The 23,702-nt window shown below is 48.5% G+C and overlaps 1 protein-coding gene across 15 annotated transcripts in view; it reads right to left on the reverse strand.

The window, feature by feature from the left end:
• CELF4 (CUGBP Elav-like family member 4) overlaps positions 1-23,702 on the reverse strand; it is a 974,578-nt gene that overhangs the window by 386,094 nt on the left and 564,782 nt on the right. The window lies entirely within an intron of this gene.

Raw genomic sequence — 23,702 nt, forward strand, 5'->3', positions numbered from 1 at the left:
ACAATTCTGAGCTAGATAGAGCAATGGTCTGACTCTGTATACGGCAGCTTCCCATGTTCCTATATTCCTATGATTTAGTGGTACATTTGGGTGGTGGTTAGATATTTTTGCTTTGGGGTTCTAAGTTCACTTCTATCTTGTAGCTGGAGAGAAAGATGAACTTGAAATATGAAGAGAGGATAGGAGGAAAGGCCTGCCAGGGGGCATGGCAGTCCGGACCAGTTGAGAATCAAAGCAGGAGCTGCTAGGCATGCTCAGAGTAGCCCCTTATGGCCAGCCACTTCAAACTGCGCAGCAGATGACTAAGAGGCGACATTATAAGAGCCCCTGGTGGCACAGTGGTAAAACTGCCGCCCTGTAACCAGAAGGTTACAAGTTCGATCCTGACCAGGGGCTCAAGGTTGACTCAGCCTTCCATCCTTCCGAGGTCGGTAAAATGAGTACCCAGAATGTTGGGGGCAATATGCTAAATCATTGTAAACCGCTTAGAGAGCTCCGGCTATAGAGCGGTATATAAATGTAAGTGCTATTGCTATTGTAAGTGCTATTATTCTGCCAGGTCCTGGCGTGGCTCCACCCACAAGCAGCGGATTGGTTCCTCCCTACCCAACCGAGCTATAAATACTTCCAGGTCGGGCTGAGCCTTCTGTGGGCAGCAGGGAAGCTGGCCTTGCTTATGTGGCTCCTTAATGGTGATGGGTGAGCTCCCCTTAGACAGTTGGGAACTGAATGTGCAAACATGGACATAGAAGGGGAACTCTTGGGCAGTGTGGGGTGGGGTGGGGTAGGAGAGAGTTCATTGTTTAGAGTCCTAGTGGATTAGTAACGTTGGTTGCAGCATTTAAAACCTTGTCGAGATTGTGGGGTTTGGAGATGCCAGAAAAAGCAGCAGCAGCAGCAGCAGGACTCAACCATCTCTAGATACCACCCTTCCTCTCCTCATGCCAAGAGTGTCATTAGGAAAATTTCAGCTGCATCTCAAGTTAGATAATGGTTGCCCCCCGCCCAGTGCCTCAAGGGAGGCAGTTTTTAAATCCTACAGAATTACAGTAATCAGAGATGGGGGGTGGTGGATTCAGGAGAGGTTGTTTTATCCTTGGGAGCCCTGGTTCCCCTTGGAATGAATGCCTGCCTCAAATTATATATGTTTTTAGTTAAGAGCCCAACACACTTAACTATTCCCCGCAGTGAGAAGATGGTAAAATCTATCTTTAAAAAGCTAACATTTAAATTTTAAAAAAGTTAAAAGAAAAATCTCGAGCCTTTAACAGTTGTTATTCATAATTGCAACTTATTTTAATTGGCAGGTCTCTCCGTGGAGGCGGCCGAGCCTTCAGTTCAGAGACTGGTCTCTGTCCTTTGGGGTGGAGATCAAGCCTCACTCAGCACCACACGAATGACATCAGGTGTAAGTATATGGTTGCCCATGCAAAGCAACATACCATTTGCCTGATATGCAGGACCCTTCCAGCCCTTCGGAAAGTGGCAGGATCATGAACTTCCAGTCCCTCTTCAGCCACAATGCTTGTGCTCTTGCACAAATGTTCCTTGCAATGTATCTGGGCTGAGGAAGAGGTTGTTCACTTTGCTGTGCAAACCCAAGATTAAGCTAGTGCGGGGCCTGTAGCATATGTTATACAGGGGCCTTAATTTTTTAAAAAATGCACATAAATATTAAAACATAAATTATTTACTTGCATAGTAAAGTAATTCATTTTTTTCATTTGCTAGATTTTGGAGTATGGGAAACCAAGCCACAAACTCACATTTACTACAACAACAGTGAACATTTATATAATGTTTTTCAATCAAAATTCTCAAAGTGGTTTACATAGAAAAATAAACAGTGGATAGATGCTTCTCTGTCTCCAAAGGGCTCACACTCTAAAAAGAAAAATGTGGTAGGCACCAGCAACAGCCACTGGACAAATGCTGTGCTGGGCCTTCTCTTAAAAGGCACATTTAGCAGAAAAGGGATATTATAATTTTATCTAACCAAATAAAACAGGTAAAGTTTTAACTTTAATTCCCAGTTGGAAGCCAGGCATGCGGGGCCCTTGAAAACATGGGGCCCGTAGCAAATGCTACATTTGCTACTACGTTAATCCGCCATAGCCAAGGATGTTTGCACTACTGCGACACAAACTCCTGATGTACTTCGGTTCCTCTAGATCAGTACTGTCCTACTGACCGGTAGCAGTTCTCCAAGCTTTCAGATACAGAAGGGTCCTTCCCAGGCGTGGCAGCAGGCAGCATCTTTAAGTGTAAACGGAGCTGGTGCTCCATGCCACCCAGCAGCCCCCGCGGCGGGGAATCGCCTCCCCCACTCACCTGGCCGCTGGTGGGGGCTCGCCTCTGTGGGAGCCAGGTGAGTGGTGGAGGCAATTCCCCACCACGGGGGCTGCTGGGCAGCACGGCTCTGTTTACACTTAAAGAAGCCCTCCGCCACCACCCCCAGAGGTGTGTTCATGGGCCGCACCTGGTCCTTCCCCACCCTTTGTGGAGATGCTAACAGGGATTGCACCTGGGAGCTGCCACATGCAAAGCAGAGTTTCTACCACTGATCAGGGATTGTGTGGATGGGTTCAAAGAATCCGGGGTTCCCAGCTCCTGCAGGTCCCTCCACTCCACCCCTCCCTGTTTTCTTCATTCTCTCCCTGACTCTGAGGGGGCTCCAGGGAGAGGGGCGAACCCAGGCCCCCTCTCCCCTAGCTACACCCCTGCCACCGAGAACAGGAATATATGAAATTTGCCTTCTATGGAGTCAGGCCATTGGTCAATCTTGCTCAGCATTGTCCACACTGACTGGCAGCAATTGTTCAGAATTTCAGATGGGCTTTTCCTCACCCTCTTTGGAGATTGCTCCTGAGACCTCTTCATGCAAAGCAGGAACTCACTCATGGAGGTCTGACCCATCTTCAGACCACTGTGCGCCCCACCCAAGTAATGAACAGTAATGGGAAAAAGTGCCCACAAGCAAGTCACAACAGAACACTTAAGCAAGAATGTCTGAATATAAAGGCTGGTGACAGTGATGAGAACAATGTAAAAAATATCACTCATGTTGGTTCCCTTCAGTGCATCTAAATTGCAATCTCAGCAAGACATTTCAGATTTCCTACTTTCAGGGGAACTTTTCAAAACTGGGTTGTTTACTATGGAATCCGGGCACCTTGCAGAGTCTCCAGAAGGGCAGATTCTCTGGTGCACAGTCAGTTTAAGAAGGAGGTGTCCTGGCCTGCAGGCCTCCGCATTGGCCCACACGAACTGTGGTTGTAAGCAACCACACAAGTGGAGACTCTGAAAACGGCAACTAAAATGGGCACGGGGCTGCAGCACTTGCCCTTGGAGGAAAGGCATTTGGGTTTCTTTCGGTTAGAAACAAAGTCGACTGTGAGGGGACATGCAATGCATAAAATTATGCACTGTGTGGAGAAAGTGGACAGAGAGCAATTTTCCTCTCTCTTTCATAATGCTAGAATGTGGCATCATCCAAAACCATCTATCTATCTACCTATCTACCTATCTACCTATCTATCTATTTGCATGTATATAGCACTTCTCAGGCAAACCTCCCAAAGGGCTGTACATAAAGCCATAAGCACCGAGAGCATTCTCTACCAGAAAGCAGCAAAGAAGAGCGGCAAAAAGGCTCAAAGAGTCCCATCTTTGCACAGTGAATCCTTGCATCAGGTCACCCCTCTGAACAAGACGGTCCCGGGGAGCTCGGTGGGAGCAGCTCACAGCTCACAGGAAGCTGCTTTATACTGAGTCAGACCCTTGGTCCATCTAGCTCTGGGCTGCCTACACGGACTGGCAGCGGCTCTCTCAAGGTTTCAGGTAGGAATCTTTCCCAGCCCTACTTGGAGATGCTGCCAGGGACTGAACCACCTCAGCCGGAACCCGAGGAGCTGGATGATGGCAGTTGGGTGATTGACAGGAGATGCAAGAAAGACAAAAGGAAGTCCTTCCCCACATGCGTAATCACCCCTGTTCGGAATTGGCTGCTAGCTTAGATAGAGCCTGTTTCCAGGGGAGGACAAGTGTATCAATGGCCATTAAGCGTGATGGGTTAATGGAACCTTCATGTTCAGGGGTAGGATAGCTCTGAACGCCTGTTGTTAGTGGGTGGAGACAAACAGCAGGGCAGGTTCCCTTCACAGGAACATAGGAAGCTGCCATATACTGGCCATTGGTCCCTCTAGCTCAGTATTGTCTACCCAGACTGGCAGTGGCTTCTCCAAGGTTGCAGGCAGGAATCTCTCTCAGCCCTGTCTTGGAGATGCTGCCAGGGAGGGAACTTGGGCTCCATCCCCTGAGGGGAATCTCTGACAGTGCTCACACTTCTAGGCTCCCATTCAAATGCAACCAGGGTGGACCCTGCTTAGCTAAGGGGACAAGTCATGCTTGCTACCACCAGACCAGCTCTCCTTCTTTACCCAGGCCTTCCCGGAGCAGAGGCGCTATTGCAGGGCTTGAGCCAAAGAGCCTAATGCTGCCTTGCCCCATGGTCTTGAGCCTTACAGTTTGAAAGTGGCGCAGGGGGGAGGAGAAGGGAAGGTTGTCGACACCCTCCTCTTCTCTCCTCGTGCTTCTTTCAAGCTCTTCCAAGAATGTAGGGAGAGGTGCTCCTGGCAAAGCTGGCAAGGGCCAAATCGGCCCCCAAGAGCTGCTCAGAAGATAGCAGTGGCAGAGGGCACCTAGCTTGCCACCTTGCTGGTGCCCCAGTAATCCTCCCCCAGAGGCAACCGCCTCGTCCCACCTCCTGTCTCAGAGGCATTGGGTGGGCCACTGTGGGACGCAGGATGCTGGATGTGGCCTGATCCAGCAGGGCCCCTCTGGTGCCCTTAAGCAACACTCTCCTGCAGCTGCTCAGTGCAGGGCATTCCCACTGAAACTCCTAGGGGTCTCCTTCTCAATACATTCCCAGGATCAAGGCGCAAGCGTCCTCATTAGGGTTGGCACCGTTCCCCATTTTTATATTATCTTATGTTCTATTTATACTGCCTGTATGTATACCTCTAGGCAGTATATAAATTTAAAACACAAGAGTTAAAACAGTTAAAATGTCACAAAATAAAGTAAAAACAATCCCAACAGTTTAAAATTCTATGAGAGGGATCTAGATCCTCGTCTCGTTCCCACGGCCATGACAAGCCATGTCCCAACCGCTCACAGGCCTTTGGGAGGAAGGCAACCAGGCTGTCCTAACATGCAGACATGTGACTACCCTCCGAAGAGATTTAACAAAGCTGTATTCCCCTTGAAAAGGCCTTTTTAAAAAACAGTGCCAGGTGTTTTATGAATAGAATCTACTACCTATGTGTATATAAACATCTCTTCATGTATTAAGGCTATCAAGGTTTTTCTTTGAAGAGAGGAATAAAACTAACTCGCATTCAGAGACGGCGGTATTGAAATTCCAAACGGCAGTCATACATCTTTTTTTAAAAAGAAAAAAAATGTGATCAAAAGAAAGAGAGTGGGAGAGATGCATTTTCTGATATTCATGAAAAGCAATAACGGCAGCATGACCTTGCTTTCAAGTAGCCACTCTCTGAAATACCAGCAGAGGCAGCTCCAGTGCCAATTGGTAGGCGGGCTCCAGTTGTCACTCGTTGCTGTCCTTGAAAGAATGGTTTTTTCCCCCCTAATTCCATTGATTCCCCGAGGTTTGTAGCCAAGGTATATCAGCTCTACATCAAAGAGCTCTGACAGGAAGTTTCACCCATAGGCCGCCTGCAGTATATTAAACCACACGCAGCCTGTACACCTACACACATTGTTATGCTACGCTAATGCTTTGGGATTTGACTTCCAGCTAGAGGAGCTCAGGGATTTCAGAAAGAAGGCTGAAGGTCTCTTTCCTGCTCTTAGTTGTATTTAGACTCGCTACCAAAATGCGGCTAAAGCAACATTTCCCAGCAAATCTGGAGGTCCTTGCTCAGAAGAAGCATCCGAGAAATCTCAAGGGGAGCCAAGATAATTTGGATAAGATGAACACAATTTCTGTACATCCCTGCCTGGAACCCACATTGATAGAGGTTGTTGATCAAGCTGTGCTGTTGTGGGTGTTAATAAGCATGTTGGAGTTCACTTTGGTTGGTTGGTCCCGGAAGGATAGACTTGGGTTAATGCAACACAACAGCATTGGCCTTTGATGATCACCAAATGCATTCATGGTTTTTGTGGGTCCCACATTATGATAGGTGAACATGTTCTGCATTCCCAGAAAAAGGGGCTCTCTTTGAGGGTTACTGTGGAGCTGCTCTCTACCTTCTTCTTCTTCTTCTTCTTCTTCTTCTTCTTCTTCTTCTTCTTCTTCTTCTTCTTCTTCTTCTTCTTCTTTTTGTGAATGGCTGGCATTTGGGGCTTTCAGAAGGTAGCAACTGCTTTGTGCAAAGAGAGACAGAGAAAATAAAAAGTCAGAGGCTTGAAAGGAGCTTTAAATATCTCCAGCCGGGTGTTTGTTCGTGGGATTTGAGTTGGGCTGAGCTGATGTTGATCCCTTTGTGACCAGACAGTTGTTCGTGCTTTACTGCTTAATGCTACAGCTGCATTTAAGAGATAGTCTAACTGACAGGATGCCTATGACAGATTCCCATTACACAGGGTAACATGTGGAGGTCAGGATTAGGACTAACACCTGTGTGACGTTCTAATACGATCTTTTTGCCACAAAGTGCCTGAGGCAGTCTGTCAGCACACTGACGGAAACCCTAAAATGTGAGCTCGGAATGGCATTCTGGATATATTCTGAAACAGGGCCAATTTAGTAGTGCTGAGCCCAAGCTATGCATTGTTCCTCAACGCCTCTTTCAATTATTTTTCAGCAATGCTTGCAAAAATAATCACCTATTCATCTATATTGCCTTCTCTGGCTGTCCTCAGTTGACTCCATTTGTCCTTGGTGATGTCATCACATCACCAAGATGACTACATCGCGCTGTCATGAGTTATGGCAGGGTTTCTTAGACTTGGGTCCTCCAGATGCTGTGGGACTACAACAACATCTGGGGACCCACCTTTGAGAAACCCTGGCTTATGGACCTTTGACAGTTGCCATCTTCATCTCTTGTTAAGATGGACTTGGGCTGCTGAATTTGTATCTTTGCATTGCAATTATTTGTGCTAAACTCTTTCTTTGACATGAACTTGCTGTTAAGCAGGATTGCTGCTCTTAATGCTTCCCTTTCTCTGTGCTCTGTCCCTAAATAGTGAGGCTCCACACATGAGAGGAGAGCTGGTCTGGTGGTAGCAAGCATGACTTGTCCCCTTAGCTAAGCAGGGTCCACCCGGGTTGCATATGAAAGGGAGACTAGAAGTGTGAGCACTGCAAGATATTCCCCTCAGGGGATGGGCCCTCTCTGGGAAGAGCACCCGCATGCTTGCATGCAGAAGGTTGCAAGTTCCCTCCCTGGCAGCATCTCCAAGAGAGGGCTGAGAGAGATTCCTGCCTGCAACCTAGGTGAAGCTGCTGCCAGTCTGTGAAGACAATACTTGAGCTAGATAGACCAATGGTCTGACTCAGTATATGGCAGCTTCCTATGTTCTTATGTTCCATGATCGCTGTGTAGAGCCTAATAGGGTCAAGCCTGCTCTCCCTGCAGATGATCCTCAGGCTAGCCCTGGGCAGCTCTGTCATGGAGCTGGTATGTGTGGCAGGGAACTGGGGGCCCCCTGGACCCTGGAAATCCCAGGATGCCCCATGCGAGTGTGTGGGGCATTCTGGGGAGACCTCCGAGGCTGGGAGTCTTGCTGTTGCCTCCCGGTTGGGGGTCTACTTGTGAGTTGCCGCACCCTGGCTGGCATGCCGGCTTCTCTTGAGGCTGCACAGTTTGAGTAGGGAGAGTGCCGTGTGCCGTGCACACTCAAACTGGGCAGGTGCGAGAGAAGCCGGCGCACCGGCCGGGGAATGGGGAGAAGCCAGCCAGCCTGCTGCCTGTCAAGAAGCCCACCCGCCAGCTGCCCCAGCTGCCATGGGTAAATAGAGGGGGGACTGCAACGGGGCAGGGCTTGGAAGTAGGGGGCATGGCTTCGGTGCTAGAGGGAGCCCCCCCAACAACTTTGTCCCCTGGCTGCCGGGAGCCCCCCTATGCCTCTGCTCCCTGGTGACTAGTATACAGTGGCCCACATATCCTGCAGTTTAATCTGGGTGGTTCCCCACCCCTCACCCCCATGCGACTGCATTAAGTACCATCAGTCTTGCCCAAGAGCATAGATAATTCCACTCGTGTCCCTGCATGGAGAGTGGTACTTCTGTTATTTCCAATGTAAGCACCACACCCAAAGTGTGGGCATGTGGGCTGAAGTATCTGTGCCCTTGTGCCAGACTGCCAGCACCTCATTAAGAGCCTGCAGTTGGGAACTACCTGCATGACAATGCGGGCCACTGAATGCTAGGCCCCAGGGAGGAGGAGGCTTTCGGGCTAGTGTGGCTACAGCAGCAGTCCTCCGATGGCTTCACGCATATGGAAAGTGGAGGAGAGCTGGTCTTGCGTAGCAAGCACGACTTGTCCCCTTTGCTAAGCAGGATCTGCCCTGCTTGCATATGAATGAGAGACTGGAAGTGGGAGCACTGGAAGAGATTCCCCTGAGGGGATAATGGGGCTGCTCTGGGAAGAGCATCTGCCTGCTTGCATGCCGACGGTCCCAGGTTTGCTCCTTGGTTTCTCCAAGATAGGGCTGAGAGAGATTTCTGCCTGCAACCTCCGCAGACTGCAAGCCCCTGCCAGTCTGTGTAGACAAGACAGAGTTAGATGGACCAATGGCCTGACTCAGTATATGGCAGCTCCCTATGTTTCTATGTCCCAAGTGTGCAAGAGAAGCTCCAAGGGGCTGCCAATGTCACGGGAGCAAATGCCCTTGTTTGGGGGTGTCAGAACCTCCAGGGTTTGGGATGATGTGCAGTAAAGAGACTTCCTGGCCAGGATCCAAGTGAGGGCTGGATTTGGCATTGGGAACGAACTTTCGTGCAGTCCACTTGGCGGATGATGCAGCAGGTTCGGGGAGGAGGAGAGCTTTGGCCAGTCTATTTCATGGGAGGTGGAACAAACCCTCTAAGAAAATACTTTTATGTTTCTCCTTGGGAGGAACCTTGAAATGCTCTTCAAGTTCCGGTTTCTGCTTGGAACCATGAGGAACGGCCTTATACTGAGTTAGACCCCCTGGTCCATCTTGCTCAGTACTGCCTACACTGAAAAGCAGCAGCTCTCCAAGGTTTTGGGCAGGAATCTTTCCCAGGCCTACAGGAGATGCTACCAGGGAGTGAAACCTGGGACCTTCTGCAGGCAAAGCAGGGGTTCTCCAACTGAGTTACTGCCCCATCCTCAGGAACCCTGAAATTCTATGTCAGATTTCACTTCGGAGAAATTTCAGTTCCATCCCTATTTTTATTCCACCCTTCCTCCTATGAGCTCAGGATATCTTATGTGGCCCTCTCCCCCGGCCTCAATCTCAACATCAACCCTGTGAGGTAATGATTGGCCAAAAGTACCTCTTGTGAGCTTCAACACTGACCGGAGCCCAACATTCAGCTGAAGATACTGCCGGATCCTCTGCTAGGCTATACGAGGCTGTGTCTGCATATGCAGCAAAATAAGGGGGCAGAGGACTGTAACACTTCATGTTAGAAGTGAGGCATACTGCTGTCGACGGCTTCTTCCCATGAAAGACATTTCCTTGAAAACAGCAGACATCAGGGAGAAAGGTTCTTGCCCTGCCCCTTGCCTGCTGCACTCTTTTCTGCTTGCAGGCAGTTGCTGAAGTGTATGGCGGCATTTAATAGTGGGAGCCCACCTGCAGTGTGAAAACTGGTTCGTGGACAAGGCCCAAGAGGGGACCAGGCCCGAGGCGATGGCACTGGCATATTCTTTCCCAGGCAAATGGGAAGAAGAGTCTCTTTCTTTCTTGCAGATGCTGCCCCCAAATCTCTTGCAGGCTGGCATGGATTCCTCAGACCACATTGATCAAAAGGCTCACGTTTTCGTATAATCAATGGGCACCCTTTTGGGATGCTAATTCACTTGTATTCACATGTTGCCTCTCGATGAATTAGTTCATCTCTCCAGAGAAACAAATGGATGCACTCAACAGGAAGACATGTTGATAAGACTGAATGGATGCATTCGATGATAAGAGATGCAGAGCCGGTGACTCAGCAATTGCTGCATTGCACAGTTGGGTGCGGAATTCAGTCGGCTCTCCACTTTCATCTTTTTTTGTTTTTTAAAAACCCAAGTTTCTAGCCCTTAGCTCTGAAAAGACGGGCTCGGGAGCAGGTGGGAAATGCCTAGTGACATTTCAATAGCCAGAGAAACGGCTCATGGCCACATAGGCCCTGGTGCCTCCTGAAGCTGCACGAGGGTCACACCCAGACAAATCCCATCCCCTCCCATGAGAGTCCTAGGAGTACATCTCCTTTCAGTGCTTGGGGAGGACCAGGTAGACGCATAGCACAACAGAGATGCTGGGGCTTGAACCAGGGACAAAAGGGGAGGCAATTTCAAGGGGCAGCTGAGATAATTTCTTGCCCCATGTCCCCTGAGTATTGTAACTTGTCAGTCGAGGGAACTCTGCATTCAATTCTTTCATGGAAAGGCCAAAACTGTCTTTCACGCCATCTCAAAATCTCTAAAAAGAGTGCGCTGGGAATTGGGCAAAGAGGGCCAGTCTCCAGCCATCTCTGCCTCACCTCCAAGAGTGGGAAACCTCTGTCAAGAACCTCAGGTGGGTAGGCTGGTGTGAGGGAAGGCAATGTTTCCAGTTCCTCGGATGCAAGGTGCAGAGGTAAGCAGGAACACTTTGGAATTTGCTTGGGAATGGACTAGAAGCTAATAGGGATGTGCAGACCAGTTCAGTATCAAAATGGTTCGCTATCAAACTGGCTCAATTCAAAGGCTCGGTGTCGAGCTGAACACCCTACAGTTTGGTTCAATGTCAAGCTGAACCCCTCGACCTGTTTGGGGGTTCAGGGCAAAAAAATATAATTTTTCATTTTTCATTTCATTACCTGGCCATGCAGAGGCCCATTACACATGTGCAGTGGCCTCCAAAATGTCCGCCGCAATGGGAGTGTGGCCCAGAAAGGGTCAAGGATTGCCCAAACTGGGCAATTTAACACATAACGGAGGCCTGCAGGGGGAGGGGTCAACTCTGGGTACCCCCCCTGGCTTCGGACAAGTAATGTTTTTTAAAAAAATATTTGCAACCCCCTCGCCCCTGAACTGAACTGGATGTGTGTGATGGGGGCAAAACCAAACTGACCTGGTCCGGTCCGGGTCCGGTTCAGACTCAAACCAAATCAGGCCAGCCAGTTTTATGCACACCCCTAGAAGCTAACAGAGCTGTCTAAGAACTGGCAGAATGTTATCCTGGAGCTTCAGCCCTGTTTGAAGTCCAGTAGTTATATTTCAGACTAACTGCAGCTGCGGAACGGTCTTCAAAGGCAGCCCCATAGAGAATGCATTGCAGTAATCTAACCTGGAAGTTACTAGAGAGCATGAATGACCATGGCCATGTTCTATCTGTCTAGGAGAGGTCACAGCAGAGGCACTGGCTTCAACTAGGAAATGGTGGTCCATACTACTGAAGTTTGGATCTTCAGTGATGAAATTGGATCTATGAGCACCCTGAGGTCATGAACCTGGTGCTTTTGGTGGAATGCAACCCCCTCCAGAACAGGCCGAATCCCAGCTGTCACTACAGACTAACCACCAACTGACACTACCTCATTGTAGCCAACTGAGCTTCAGTTTCTGCTTGCCTCAATATGAGGTCCCGAAGGTTCTCCTCTGGCTCAGATTAAAATGTCACTAGCAGGGGTGTAACTATAATAGGGCAAGGGAAGACAGTAGTCTGGGGGTCCACTGCCTTTGGGGGGCCCCAGAGGCAAGCCCGGGCTTCCTTCAGTTGTATTCATCCTCTGAAATTGATGTGAGTGTTAAGACCTGGAGCTACCAAAACAGCATGTCTTTCTCTGGTACCATTAAATGACTTGCATCGTCCACAATTTACAAAACCTTTAAAAAATAATTTAGGATGATGTTGTATTGTGGCACATAGGTGATATATATAAAATTTTACTCTGCTTTTTGTTACCACTATTCAGCCTCATTTAAGATTTCTTTACTTCATGAGCTGAGCTTCAGTGAGGGGGGTGCATTTTAAAATCTCGTCTCTGGGCCCACTCCAACCTTGCTATGCCCCTGGTCAGTAGCACTGAGAAAACTACATTTCCCAATACACCTTGCATTCAACCACTGCAGCATGCTAGGCTTTCGAGAGGGGAAGGGTGAAAGAATCCCTCTGTTCTGCCACTGCTGGGACAGCAAGCAAAGTGAAGTAGAGAGGTGGGAGGCGGGGGGAGGCGGGAGAGGAGGACCAAAAGAGGGGAGGAAGGCTAGACACTCACTGGGAGATCCTGTTTGGGGATCGAGTGCATCTTGTCACATTCCCAGTGCCTTCATTAGGGATCTGACAGGGTTCATGTGGAGTGAGGAATTAATCAGGCTCTATTCTGACTTTTGGAAAACATTTTGGTTTTCCCAAGTTCAATTTCCAAACCTGACTTGGGGAATTCTCCCCATCACTCTTCCAAATGTGGAACCAGAGTAACTTCATTCATTCATTCATTCATTCATTCATTCATTCAATTTGTACACTGCTCCAAATTTGTTTTACAGCAACACAAACCAATTAAAATAGAAATTCAAAACCTCAAAATAACTTGAAACTACAGACCTTGTTAAAAAGCTTGGGTGAATAAATGTGTCTTCAGAGACCTTATAAAAGTTTTCAGAGATGGAAAGAAATGGAAGATTGTGCCATTGAGTCAGTGTTGACTCCCGGCGACCACAGAGCCATGTGGTTTTCTTGGTAGAATACAGGAGGGGTTTACCATTGCCTTCCTCCCGCGCAGTGTGAGATGATGCCTTTGCTGTTGTCACTTAAGTAGGAATCCACCTCCAGCACCTTCCTTCAGAGACAAAGGTTTTGGGTGGTATAAAAATATGTCAAATAAATAAATAAATAATAAAATATCACTGCTGCCCGATACAGGTTACTACAAATATATATTTACTAGGCTCTTATTTCAGCACAGAGCACATTCCAGAGTCTCGGGGCAGCAAGAAGGCCTAATCCTGTGTAGCCACCAGATGAGTTGTTGTGAACTGCAGACGAACCTCTCCCGATGATCTCAGTGGGCGATGGGGCTCATAGTGAAGAAGGCATTCTCTTAAATACCCAGGGCCCAGCACCTTGTATTTTGTCTGGAAACATATTGGTAGTAGTTCTTTTAACATAGGAGTAATGTGGTCTCTCACAGATGACCCAGAGAGTAATTTGACTGCCACATCCTGGACCAACTGCAGTTTCCAGATTATGTACAAAGGCAGCCCCATATAGAGTGCATTGCAGTAGTCAAGCCTGGAGGCTACCAGCATACGCACCACTGTACACAATGGAGACATAGGAACATATAGGAACATAGGAAGCTGCCCTAGTCAGACCATAGGTCCATCTAGCTCTGTATCATTGGTCTATCTTGCTCAGTATTGTCTACCCAGACTGGCAGCGGCTTCTCTTAGGTTGCAGGCAGTAATCTCTGTAAGCCCTCTCCTGGAGATGCTGCCAGGGAGGGAACTTGGAACCTAGATGCTCTTTCCAGAGCAGCTCCATCCCTTAAGGGGAATCTCTTCCAGTGCTCACAGATCAGGTCTTCCATTCATATGCAACCAGGACAGACCCTGCTTAGCTAAGGGGACAAGTTATGCTCACTACCAACACCAGCCTTCCTCACCACTCTATTGTGGCAGAGGAAAATGTCTTTGAAAAGTCCACCCTGCCTATTTCAAAAGGAACTCTGTGGCAACTGCAGCTGCATTCTTACCTTCAGAAGCGCAAAAGCCGGTGGTGGTGGTGGGGTGGGGGGGAGAATTCAATAAAGCATCTGCAATTGCAACTGTTTGGCGAGCCAATTCATTGGATGCTTAACACATCCATATGGATTGCACAAATTCTGCTATATTATAGTAAAATGCACATCACTTCCAATAAAGGGAACACATTTGCTATTGATGTGCTATAAACCACAATGCGAGGAGGGGTTATGGCAGCCTTGGGTAATAACAAGCCTGTTAGAAAGAGACGCAGCCGCCTTCCCATCAAGGAGCTGCTCTCGGAGCCATTATTCTAATGCACTCCGACGGGCGAGTTCAGTGAATGCGTTTGCAAATTAATTGTGTAGTGTGTCTATAAATATATTATTAATGCAGTAATAATCCATTGACAAGCAACCTTTATATTAAAAAGATATCAGAAGTGTTAATAGGTCCCAAGTTCAGAGAGGGTGTTTTGCTGAGCTGTAATTAAAGGAATGGATGGGGTTTCTTTCTTCCTCTTCTCCCTCTCTGGGTGGGTAACTGAACTGTTTTGACACCTTGTAGTGACATCTGGAACCCATGGTGAAAGGTTAGGAAAATCCGGTGGGGGGGGGAGAAAAGAGGATTCCATGCATTTTATAGCCTAATTCAGACATTATGCTGTACAAGTGTACAAATGTCTGTACACTCGTACATGTGTTTGTATGAATGACTGTACCTGTGTTCATTTTAAAAGTGAGCCTGGATACAGGCCCTTCAAATGTAGAGAGGGAGTCTACTTCTCTACCTGTGTTCAACATAACATGGGAATGACTGTGCACATGGGCCTTATGCTTGATGAGGTTGGAGGCTCAGTTGAGCCCTGTTCAGACATTATGTTGCACCTGTGTCTGTATGCACGGGCATATTTTGTGTGTGAATGGCAATACCTGTGTTCATTTTAAAAACAGAGCTGGGTATTGACCCCCTGAAATGCAGGATACAGGTATGAAGTCTACTGTGATACCTGCATTCAGCATATACTCCTCCAAGTACTAGACTTTTTAAAAAAATGCCTTCCATCCTTTGCCAGCAAATCTCATCCTCGGTCCCACGCCAGGCATCTGATTTTGATTCATGGGTGTGACTCTGGGTGAGACCCATGCACGAAGAACAGAAGAAGAGTCCACTACATCATCCCATTTTCCAACAGTGGCCAGATGGATGCTCCTCAGAAGTCCACAAGCAGAGCATGAAGGCGACGGCCCATTCCCACAGCTCTTTTCCACTAATTGGTATTCAGAAGCCTGCCCTCTCCCCCCCGCCCACTGTGGCTCCCCTGCAACTGGTCTTCAGAGGCATCCCACCTATAGACATCACACTAGTAGCCACTGATCGACTTGTCCTCCATCCTCTTAAAAGCAGTTCTGTGCCCCTCTGCAGCCTCTCCCCAATCCCTGTTTGGTCCATCAGAGGATTGCAGTCAACATCATACCTGCAGTGCCTTCCGCACGGCTGGAACTAGAAAGTGTTGCAGTAGCACATTCATCCTGTAGCGGATCCCTGGAAACCTCCATTTCAGCAAAAGCAACGTCTTCACTACATCCTTGACGGAGAGTCGCAGGGAAGACCTCACACTGAGCTGAGAGCCCCAGAAAGGCATCCTCATGCAGACAGTCTGGCAAGGAAAGCAAGCCCCCCTTGGCAATGCAGCCCACCCGTTTCCCCATGCTGCCAGAGAGGCATTGGCTGTTTGGGGAAGGCTTGCGTGTGGAAGAGGCTGGAATGCCATGCCGTGCAGCATGGACTCTCTGCAAACCAATCCCCCCCTCACATCCCTTGGTGCAAAACACAGACGTCTCTTGAACTCCAAATAACCTTTGGACTCTGCTTCACACACTTCCCTGTGCAGTCACATCAAATAGCTCCGGCTTCTATATGTATATTTTAAGGACCAGCCAAAAGTCTTGACACTGAGAAAGGATTCCTCACGGCTCAACGGCCGTCAGGGCTTGCCTGCTAACGAGGCTGTGTGAGGCAGCTGCCTCAGTGGGTGGATGGCTGGAGGGGGCCGGTTTCAGTTGGCCCGCCACCTCCCAGCGCCCCGAACCTTCCCGGAGGTGGAGCACCAGTCACTGCCACTCCTTACCCTGCCCCCACCTCTGCATTTTCAAAAGGCAGAAGGGGAAGGAGCTGGTGGAAGTGTTGAGATGAGATGTTCCAACTTAGCATTCTGCTCTCTTGCTCCACACTCCCTTCCCACCCGCCTCAGGTTTTTGAAGATGCCAGAGGCAGATGTGCGAGGAGGACAGCAGCGGTGGCGGCAGCAGCAGCGGTGTGGCATTGCTGGGCCCGATGCATCACTGAATAAAGTGAGGTGAGTGGAGGAAGAGGTGGAGGGGAGGGCCCCGTGAGACATAGGAGTAGGAACATAGGAAGCTGCCTTTTACTGAGTCAGACCATTGGTCCATCTAGCTCAGTATTGCCTACCCAGATTGGCAGCAGCTTCTCCAAGCTTGCAGGTGGGAGTCTCTCTCAGTCCTATCCGGAGATGCCAGGAAGGGAGCTTGGAACCTTCTGCATGCAGATGCTCTTCCCAGAGCAGCCCCATCCCCTGAGGGGAATATCTTACACAGTGCTCACACGTCGCCTCCCATTCAAATGTAAGCCAGGGCAGACCCTGCTTAGCAAAGAGGACAATTCATGCTTGCTACCACAGGGAGAGGATGGTACACTCTGCACACCACCAGTGAAGGGCAGGGGGGCAGGACTGGGGGGAAAGAGCAGCATGCTCTGTGTGCTGGCTGGAGGCGGGGTTGGAAAGCTGCAGGGATGCATCTATCAGCATCTTCCTATATAGCTGCTGCCCAATACAGGTGTTTCGATATGGTTTGGGAAACATACCAGCGGGGATTCGAACCAGCAACTTCTTGCTCCCTGGGCAAGTTGCTTCCCCACTGCACCATTTGGTGTGTACTTTAATACATTAAACAGTTAGAGAAGCCCCCCACTCCTGCTGCCCTTTTATCGGATTCTCATTTGCTGGTAGGGCTTTGAGTTGGCCCAAACCAGCCCAAACTGGTTTGGTTCAACCTCGGCCCGAACCGAACCCAGTTCAGTTTGAGATTGAGCATTCGCACCGAACTAGTTCAAGTGCAAACTGGCTTGATCTCGAGCCGGTTTGCATATTCCTAGTCAATGGCCCAGTCAACATAGCATGTGGGAACACCCAAATACTGAAAGCACTCCTGATCCTGGGGTTATATTTTAACTGATTAGTTTTACGGCTTTGAAAGAAAATGATTGATCAGATTGTTTCAAATAATGAACCATGGATGGGTCTCCCATGTGTGGCGCCCGGGGCAACTGCCCTTGCCCCCGCCTTCCAAAGGCTTTGCACCTCCCCCAAAGAGGTTTGCAAGTCCATCTCTCTGCTGGCTTTTTGGAACATGGCCAGAACTTGGCTCTTTAGGAAAACCTTTGAGTTCCCTTAATGTAAAGGTAAAGTGTGCTGTCAAGTCGATTTTGACTCGTGGCGACCACAGAGCCCTATGGTTTTCTTTGGTAGAATACAAGAAGCGTTTACCATTGCCTCCTCCCATGCAGTATGAGATGATGCCTTTCAGCATCTCCTATATTGCTGCTGCCCAATATAGTACCAGCGGGGATTCGAACCGGCAAACTTCTGCTTGTTAGTCAAGCATTTCCCTGCTGCGGCATTAGGTGGCCTTCCCTTAATGTCGCTCGTATTTTTACTGTTGTGATTATTTTGATTTTTCAGCATTGTTATTGATTGACTGGTTGTTTATTATTATTATTATTATTAGCCACCAGGAGTGGCTTATAATGAGTGGAAACACAGGGTGTAAATAATTACATTAGTAAAAAAGTAAGTGGACTCATGCTTCTTGTGCTCTGTGTTTCCTGCACTCTCTCTGTCGAAAGAAAGAAAGAGAGAGAGAGGGAGGGAGGGAGGGAATGAATTTGCTGCTCTCTAAAAGATTCCTTTCCCCACATTGTGGGTCACTGTCATGAGGCTTGTAAGCAGGTGGGATTTCTTGGTTCAATTCCCCATTTGTTACAGACAACAAACAAGATGCTGTTTCATCAGACAGATCTGCAGTCCTTGTCCAGGAAGGCTTCCCAGTGAACTACCCATAAAATCTGCAACTTGTTCTCTCCAGGGTGCTGTGACCTGGCACAAAACACACACCTCGCTGCTCTCCAGAGCTAGAATGGTTGGTGTGGTCTGCACCAGGGACAGCATCTAAAGCCAGGTAATCTCCACCCCTCTCCCCACCACCATCACCGCCTTCACTGCTGTCCACCCTTCCCAGTACAAGACACATGAGTTCAGCAACCCTGGGAAGTGCAACTCCTTCTGTTTAAACCAATTCACAGGAATGTGCAAGGAAAAGCCTGCTGGAGACCTGCAGAAATCTGTCAGGGGCTCAGAGCTGGAATCAGCAAGTCCCTGGAACAAGCCTTGTAGCCTAAGGCTTCACATATGAACATACATGAGGCTGGCTGCCTCCTACTGAGTCAGACCACTGGTCTATTGTACTGTCTACACCAGGGGTTCTCAACATTGGGTCTCCAGATATTATTGGACTTCAACTCTCATAATCCTCTGCCCCAGTGGCCTTTGGTTGGGAATTATGGGAGCTGAAGTCCAATAACATCTGAGGACCCGACGTTGAGAATCCCTGGTCTACACTGCAGTGATGTGTAGTAGAGGGGCTCCACCCTGGGGTCTCCAGATGTTGTTGGACTACAACTCCCATCACCCCCAGCCACAATGGCTGAAGCCCTATGTGGTTAGGGGTGATGGGAGTTGTAATCTGGGGACTCAAGGTTGGGAACCCGTGTGGCATTGTGTTTTGTCTACACACTGACAGGCAGCAGCTTCCCAGGGTCCCAGAACAGAGGTTGCCTTCCATCACCCTTTCTGGAGACACCAGGGATTGTACTGGGGACATTTGGAATGCAAAGCGTGTGCTACTGGCGTGTGCCACTGAGCTACAGTATTTTTGGGCTGCAGAACCTTTCCAGGTGCATATGTTTGCAGAACAACAGCTGCTGTCTGATAGGCAAAAGGGGCTTTTTAATTGGCTAGACCTGGTAAACTCCTGGCCCTTGCCTGCTTATCACAGGAGTACCCTTTGACTGCAGCACTTCAGGTCCCAGCTCTCACCCCAGTTCTCACAACAGACCTCTTTGAAACATTCCAAATCTGGATTCAAATATAGGCACGAGTGACATCCTGCCTGGTTCTGCACACAGGTAAGAGCCTGCATTGTTCTCCAGAGGGCTCTACGCCATGGTGGTAGTCCTGGAAGTGTCAGTGATCAAATTCTCTGTCCAGGAGACTAACAAATGTTTCAGAACTTTGACAACCTCGCATTTGTATCCTGTAACATGTAAACGACCGGTTTCTGTTTATAACACTGATCTGTCTTCAGGTGATGCTCAAGCTATTCAGCATCTGCAGATGACCTTAACTGTATACTTTGTCATAGCACGAACAATACAAACATTCATTTCTCCAGCTCTGACTCTCATCTGTCAGAAGGTCTCCAGCTCCCTCAAAGGGCCTCCTTTTCTCCCTTGCTTCCTCTAATGCCTGGGACTCCTACCCAGAATGCCCTTGGGCGCTGCTCTTCCTCCCTTGCTGCCATTCACACCCATTGCCTGGAATGCCCTCCCAGACCCCTATAGATCTGCTCCGGTAAGTGACTCTGCTTTTTCTCCCTAGCTGCCCCATATGCCTGTAACTTGCACCTGAATTGCTACTTCGAATGTACTTTTCCTGTGAATGCTTTGGTTTGACTACTTAGGCCTCGTGCCCTGTGAAATGGACCCTAAATACGTCCTGGGCTATCAGCTGCTTCTGGGACTTTTTTTGGTCTTTTTTGTTTCGGTTACTCAGTAGAGCATCACGTACCATTGGCGTGGCATGCATATGCTTCTGTTTGGGGAAAGGACCAGGTACCACACCACTGGAGGAGAGGTACCATTTGGTTTTTCATCTCCGCTGCTAAAGTGCTGTGGGCTTCCTATGACCATCCCTATTCAAGGAGCTTTTGGAGTTTTCAGTTTCCCTGTCCTCATAGGCTGCTGCTCCTCCTGGGAACCATTTGGAGACTGTGATGGATGCTTATAAATAAATATTGGCTATCATTGGATATTGTTGCAAGTCGCCTGAACAGAACAGCAAACACTAACCCAGGGGTGACTCGGCACAATAATTTTCAGGGGTGCCACAGAAGGAATGTGCAAGCTAGGGAGGCATGTCCCAGCATCCTCTGCAGTATTGCAAGGGATCCTGGGTATTCTCCTCTGAGAACCTGTGGCACAGCTGCTTGGGGCAGGACAATGAGTATCAAAGAGGACCTACAAAATAACTTCGTCATTATGAACACCAACAATGTTTACATATTCTGGCTTAGTGTGACTTGATTTAGAATTACCAATAAAATTTAGAAAAGGAATCCATCTTTCCAGGAAGTAAAATTTGTGTTTTAATCTCAGCGACACTTTGATTTTGGGTGACAATTTCACCTGAATTACAGTGTCCCATATTCTTTAGAAACGGTCTCTTAAAGCAGGTGAACGACTCCACTCCACCACCCCCAGTTGGTGACTTTTGTGAACTTTGCTTATATCAGCAATAATGCAACTGAGTCCATCTTCAGCATGAAGTTGCCCCCCCCAATATATTAATTCAGTCCTCTTTTCTCTGCGAATTCATCTAACCTCTGATGAGAGGAGGGAGGGAGGGAGGAGAAAGAGACGTTCTTGTTCTTGACCCAGCTTATTTGGGCTGGCTGTAGCTGCCGTCCAAGATGGACCCTAATTGAAGAGTTGTTTGTCGGCTCCTCAGCCTCATCATTAACATGCCGCACACCTTGTCTGCTGTAATTCTTGGGCTTGCACCCAGCCAAGGTTTATTACCTCCTCTCCTCCCTCACCCCACAAGTACAGCCCTTCCTTGGGGTCTCCATGGCTCACTTCCCATCCTTGCCCTTGAGTCATGCTGTCCTCCATCAGCTCTGCCAGCCCAGAAGCAGCTCCTCTTGGGGGAATTGGGGCAACGTGGCTTCCATTCCAATCCCAGCATTTGGACTCCATATTATGATAAATGCCGATAAGAGCCGTAAACAAGGCAGCGACAGGGTGAACGAGGGGAAGGTAATTAGCTAAAATATGAGGAGGGCGGCTCCCTGGGAGTGTGACAGGTATAAATGATTCACGCACTCACACCCTTCCCAAGTCCCCCTTCCTGAAAGCGGAGGCAATTGCCAAGAGAGTTGGGAACGTGGGGTTGGGAGGGGGTGTTGTTGCTGGAACACTGCGCACGACCTGGGTGCTTATTAGCAATCTCGGTAAAGCCAGCCGGTTCGTAGGCAATGTACCCTTGCCTTGAGGAGCACTCAGCAAATTGGCTGTGCTGATTATTATTTTGGGTGCATCCCAGTTGACAGACAGGCAGCTGTCTCTCCCCAGCCAGCACCTTCCTGCATGCTGCATGTATAGAGCAGATTCAGAAGCCACAATCCTGGATTTCTCTCTCTCTCTCTCTCTCCTCCCACCCCACCCTCAGTTCTTCTTCATTCCCCTTCATCATTAGGTCAGATCAACCCACTTTTGAAAGGTTTCCGGCAATGATCAGAAGAGGAGAGTGAACATTTGCAGCTTAAAAGCAGGACCTGGGGACCCAGAAGGCAGGAGCTAAACACCCTGCTAGGAAGACATTGCAGGGGAGAGAGTGGGAACTGTCCACCACAGCCTAAAGGAAGGCCACCCCCTGGGATTAAATCACCAGTTCAAATGAGTCCAAAGAACCCTGGGGTGCCCCAAAAGGTTATGAGGTGCTCCTCAAAGACAAGATCAGAAATGGTGGGTGAGCTTCCCTGAAAGACGGTTTGCCCCACAATAGTGCTCCTATCCTGCAGTTTGATGTATTCACTTATGTGTATATGCTGCTTTTAATTAACAATAACCTCAAAGTGATTTAAAGCAAAGTAAAATAGCCCAATTTATTTATTTATTATTGACATTTATATCCCACTCTTCTGCTGAGTTCAAACAGCAAGAATAGCAACAACTAAAAGATTGTCCAATCAAGCTACCAGCAAGTCAAGAAATGTGTCTGTCTGTCTGTCACCCAAAGTCCATGTCTTCAGGCGCACTGCTTACAGAAGACTGAGACTGAAGGAAGGGTGATCACTTCTCTTGGGAGCAACAACTGAGAAGGCCCTGCCCTGAGTGCATGAGAACCAGTGTCCATCCATTATTGGCATGTGGTACAGCCCTCTAAAAACCTGCAGTGTCACTTATCAGCAGTTGACACCCAGCTCTATCTCCCCTTGTCCTCTGAGCAATGCTGGGATCAGGGGCACTCCTCTACCAACAGTTTCATGTAGATGTTGAACAATTAATCAATTTATTCATCATATTTATATGCCGCCGGACATGTGCACCCCTAGGTTGTGTTAAAATACAACAAATATAAAACAGGATAAAGTGATTAAAACAATTTTATGATATAAAACAGACCATTTAAAATTAATTAATTGAAAGTCTGAGAAAACATGTCTGTCTTATAAAACAGGTCTTTCTTTTAAAAAAACACACACACCTCAATCTATGTGCAAGACAAGAGTGAATCCTGTGCAGCCTCATAGGTCTTTACCAAGGGGTCAAACAGCAGTCCTCCAGGACCATGTTTTGGAACCTCCCCTTGAGACAAGTCCCCTTATGGATGGAGCCCCTTAATCCCAGCCTCTCAAGGCTGTCTAGAAGGATCTTGTTACTGAATGCCACTGAAGGGTCCAACAGAACCGTTCACTTGGGTGACCAAGGAAGTTTATTTATTATTTATTTAACACAGTTTCAGTTCTGAACCCCCGGTGGAAGCCAGATGGAAATGGGTCATGAAAATCTGGACCACCCAGGACCTTCTGCGGCTGAGACACAACCGATGGGCAACTCACAGTTCAAGTGAGGCAACCATTAAGGCCAATCTGCCTGGCCAGTGACTCAGTGAGTGCACACCTCTGCCAGGATACACCTGTACCCAGACGTGAACCCAACAAGACATCTTCTGAAGTGGAAGAACGGAACCCTACTGTGGCCCCAGCATAGGCTGGGACCCAGGAGAGCCAAAAGCCCAGAGGGATTGCCTTAGGAGGTGGAAATCCTGAGAGACCTAGTGCCCCAATAGTGACCCCACTCCAACTCCACACACTCTCTCATCATCTTGGAGGCCCAGGAGCAGTGCTGCTGCTGGTCCACAAAAACCCCAGAACCAGCACCCCTTTGGCCAATGGATCCCCCCTCCACCAACCCTTCTCAGGAGGAGGGCACAAGCACATGCTCTGGATCAGGGCCCAGATGAGGTTCAGGAAGAGGTGGTGCAACCAGCACTACTACGAAACCCTTCGGACACTTCCTGCTAGCTGCTGACGAAACAGCTTCTAAGGAATCTCTCCCACACCAATCCCTGCAAACCCAGCTCCTCAGCTGGTCTTTGCTGATTTGCTCAGATACACGCTTCTGTGGCTCATGTCCTCTTGCACCACTCAGGGAATGCTGAATCCCAGAATTCTCTGAAACAGGCTGATGTTCTGGAGCAAACATAGAGGCATCCCAACACAGGCAAGTAAATGCCGAGGGGAATCCCTTATGGTATATGATCGGAAACATCCTGCGGTATATCAGTAATAGTGTTGGAACATGAGTTGTCTCAGAAACAGAGCCATTTAACAAACAAACAAACAAAAAACACCACCAATGAACCCACCTGAAGCCATTACACAAAGTTTGCCAAAGATTCCA

This window comes from Hemicordylus capensis, chromosome 2 (assembly GCF_027244095.1).
Source record: "Hemicordylus capensis ecotype Gifberg chromosome 2, rHemCap1.1.pri, whole genome shotgun sequence".
Lineage (NCBI taxonomy): Eukaryota > Metazoa > Chordata > Lepidosauria > Squamata > Cordylidae > Hemicordylus > Hemicordylus capensis.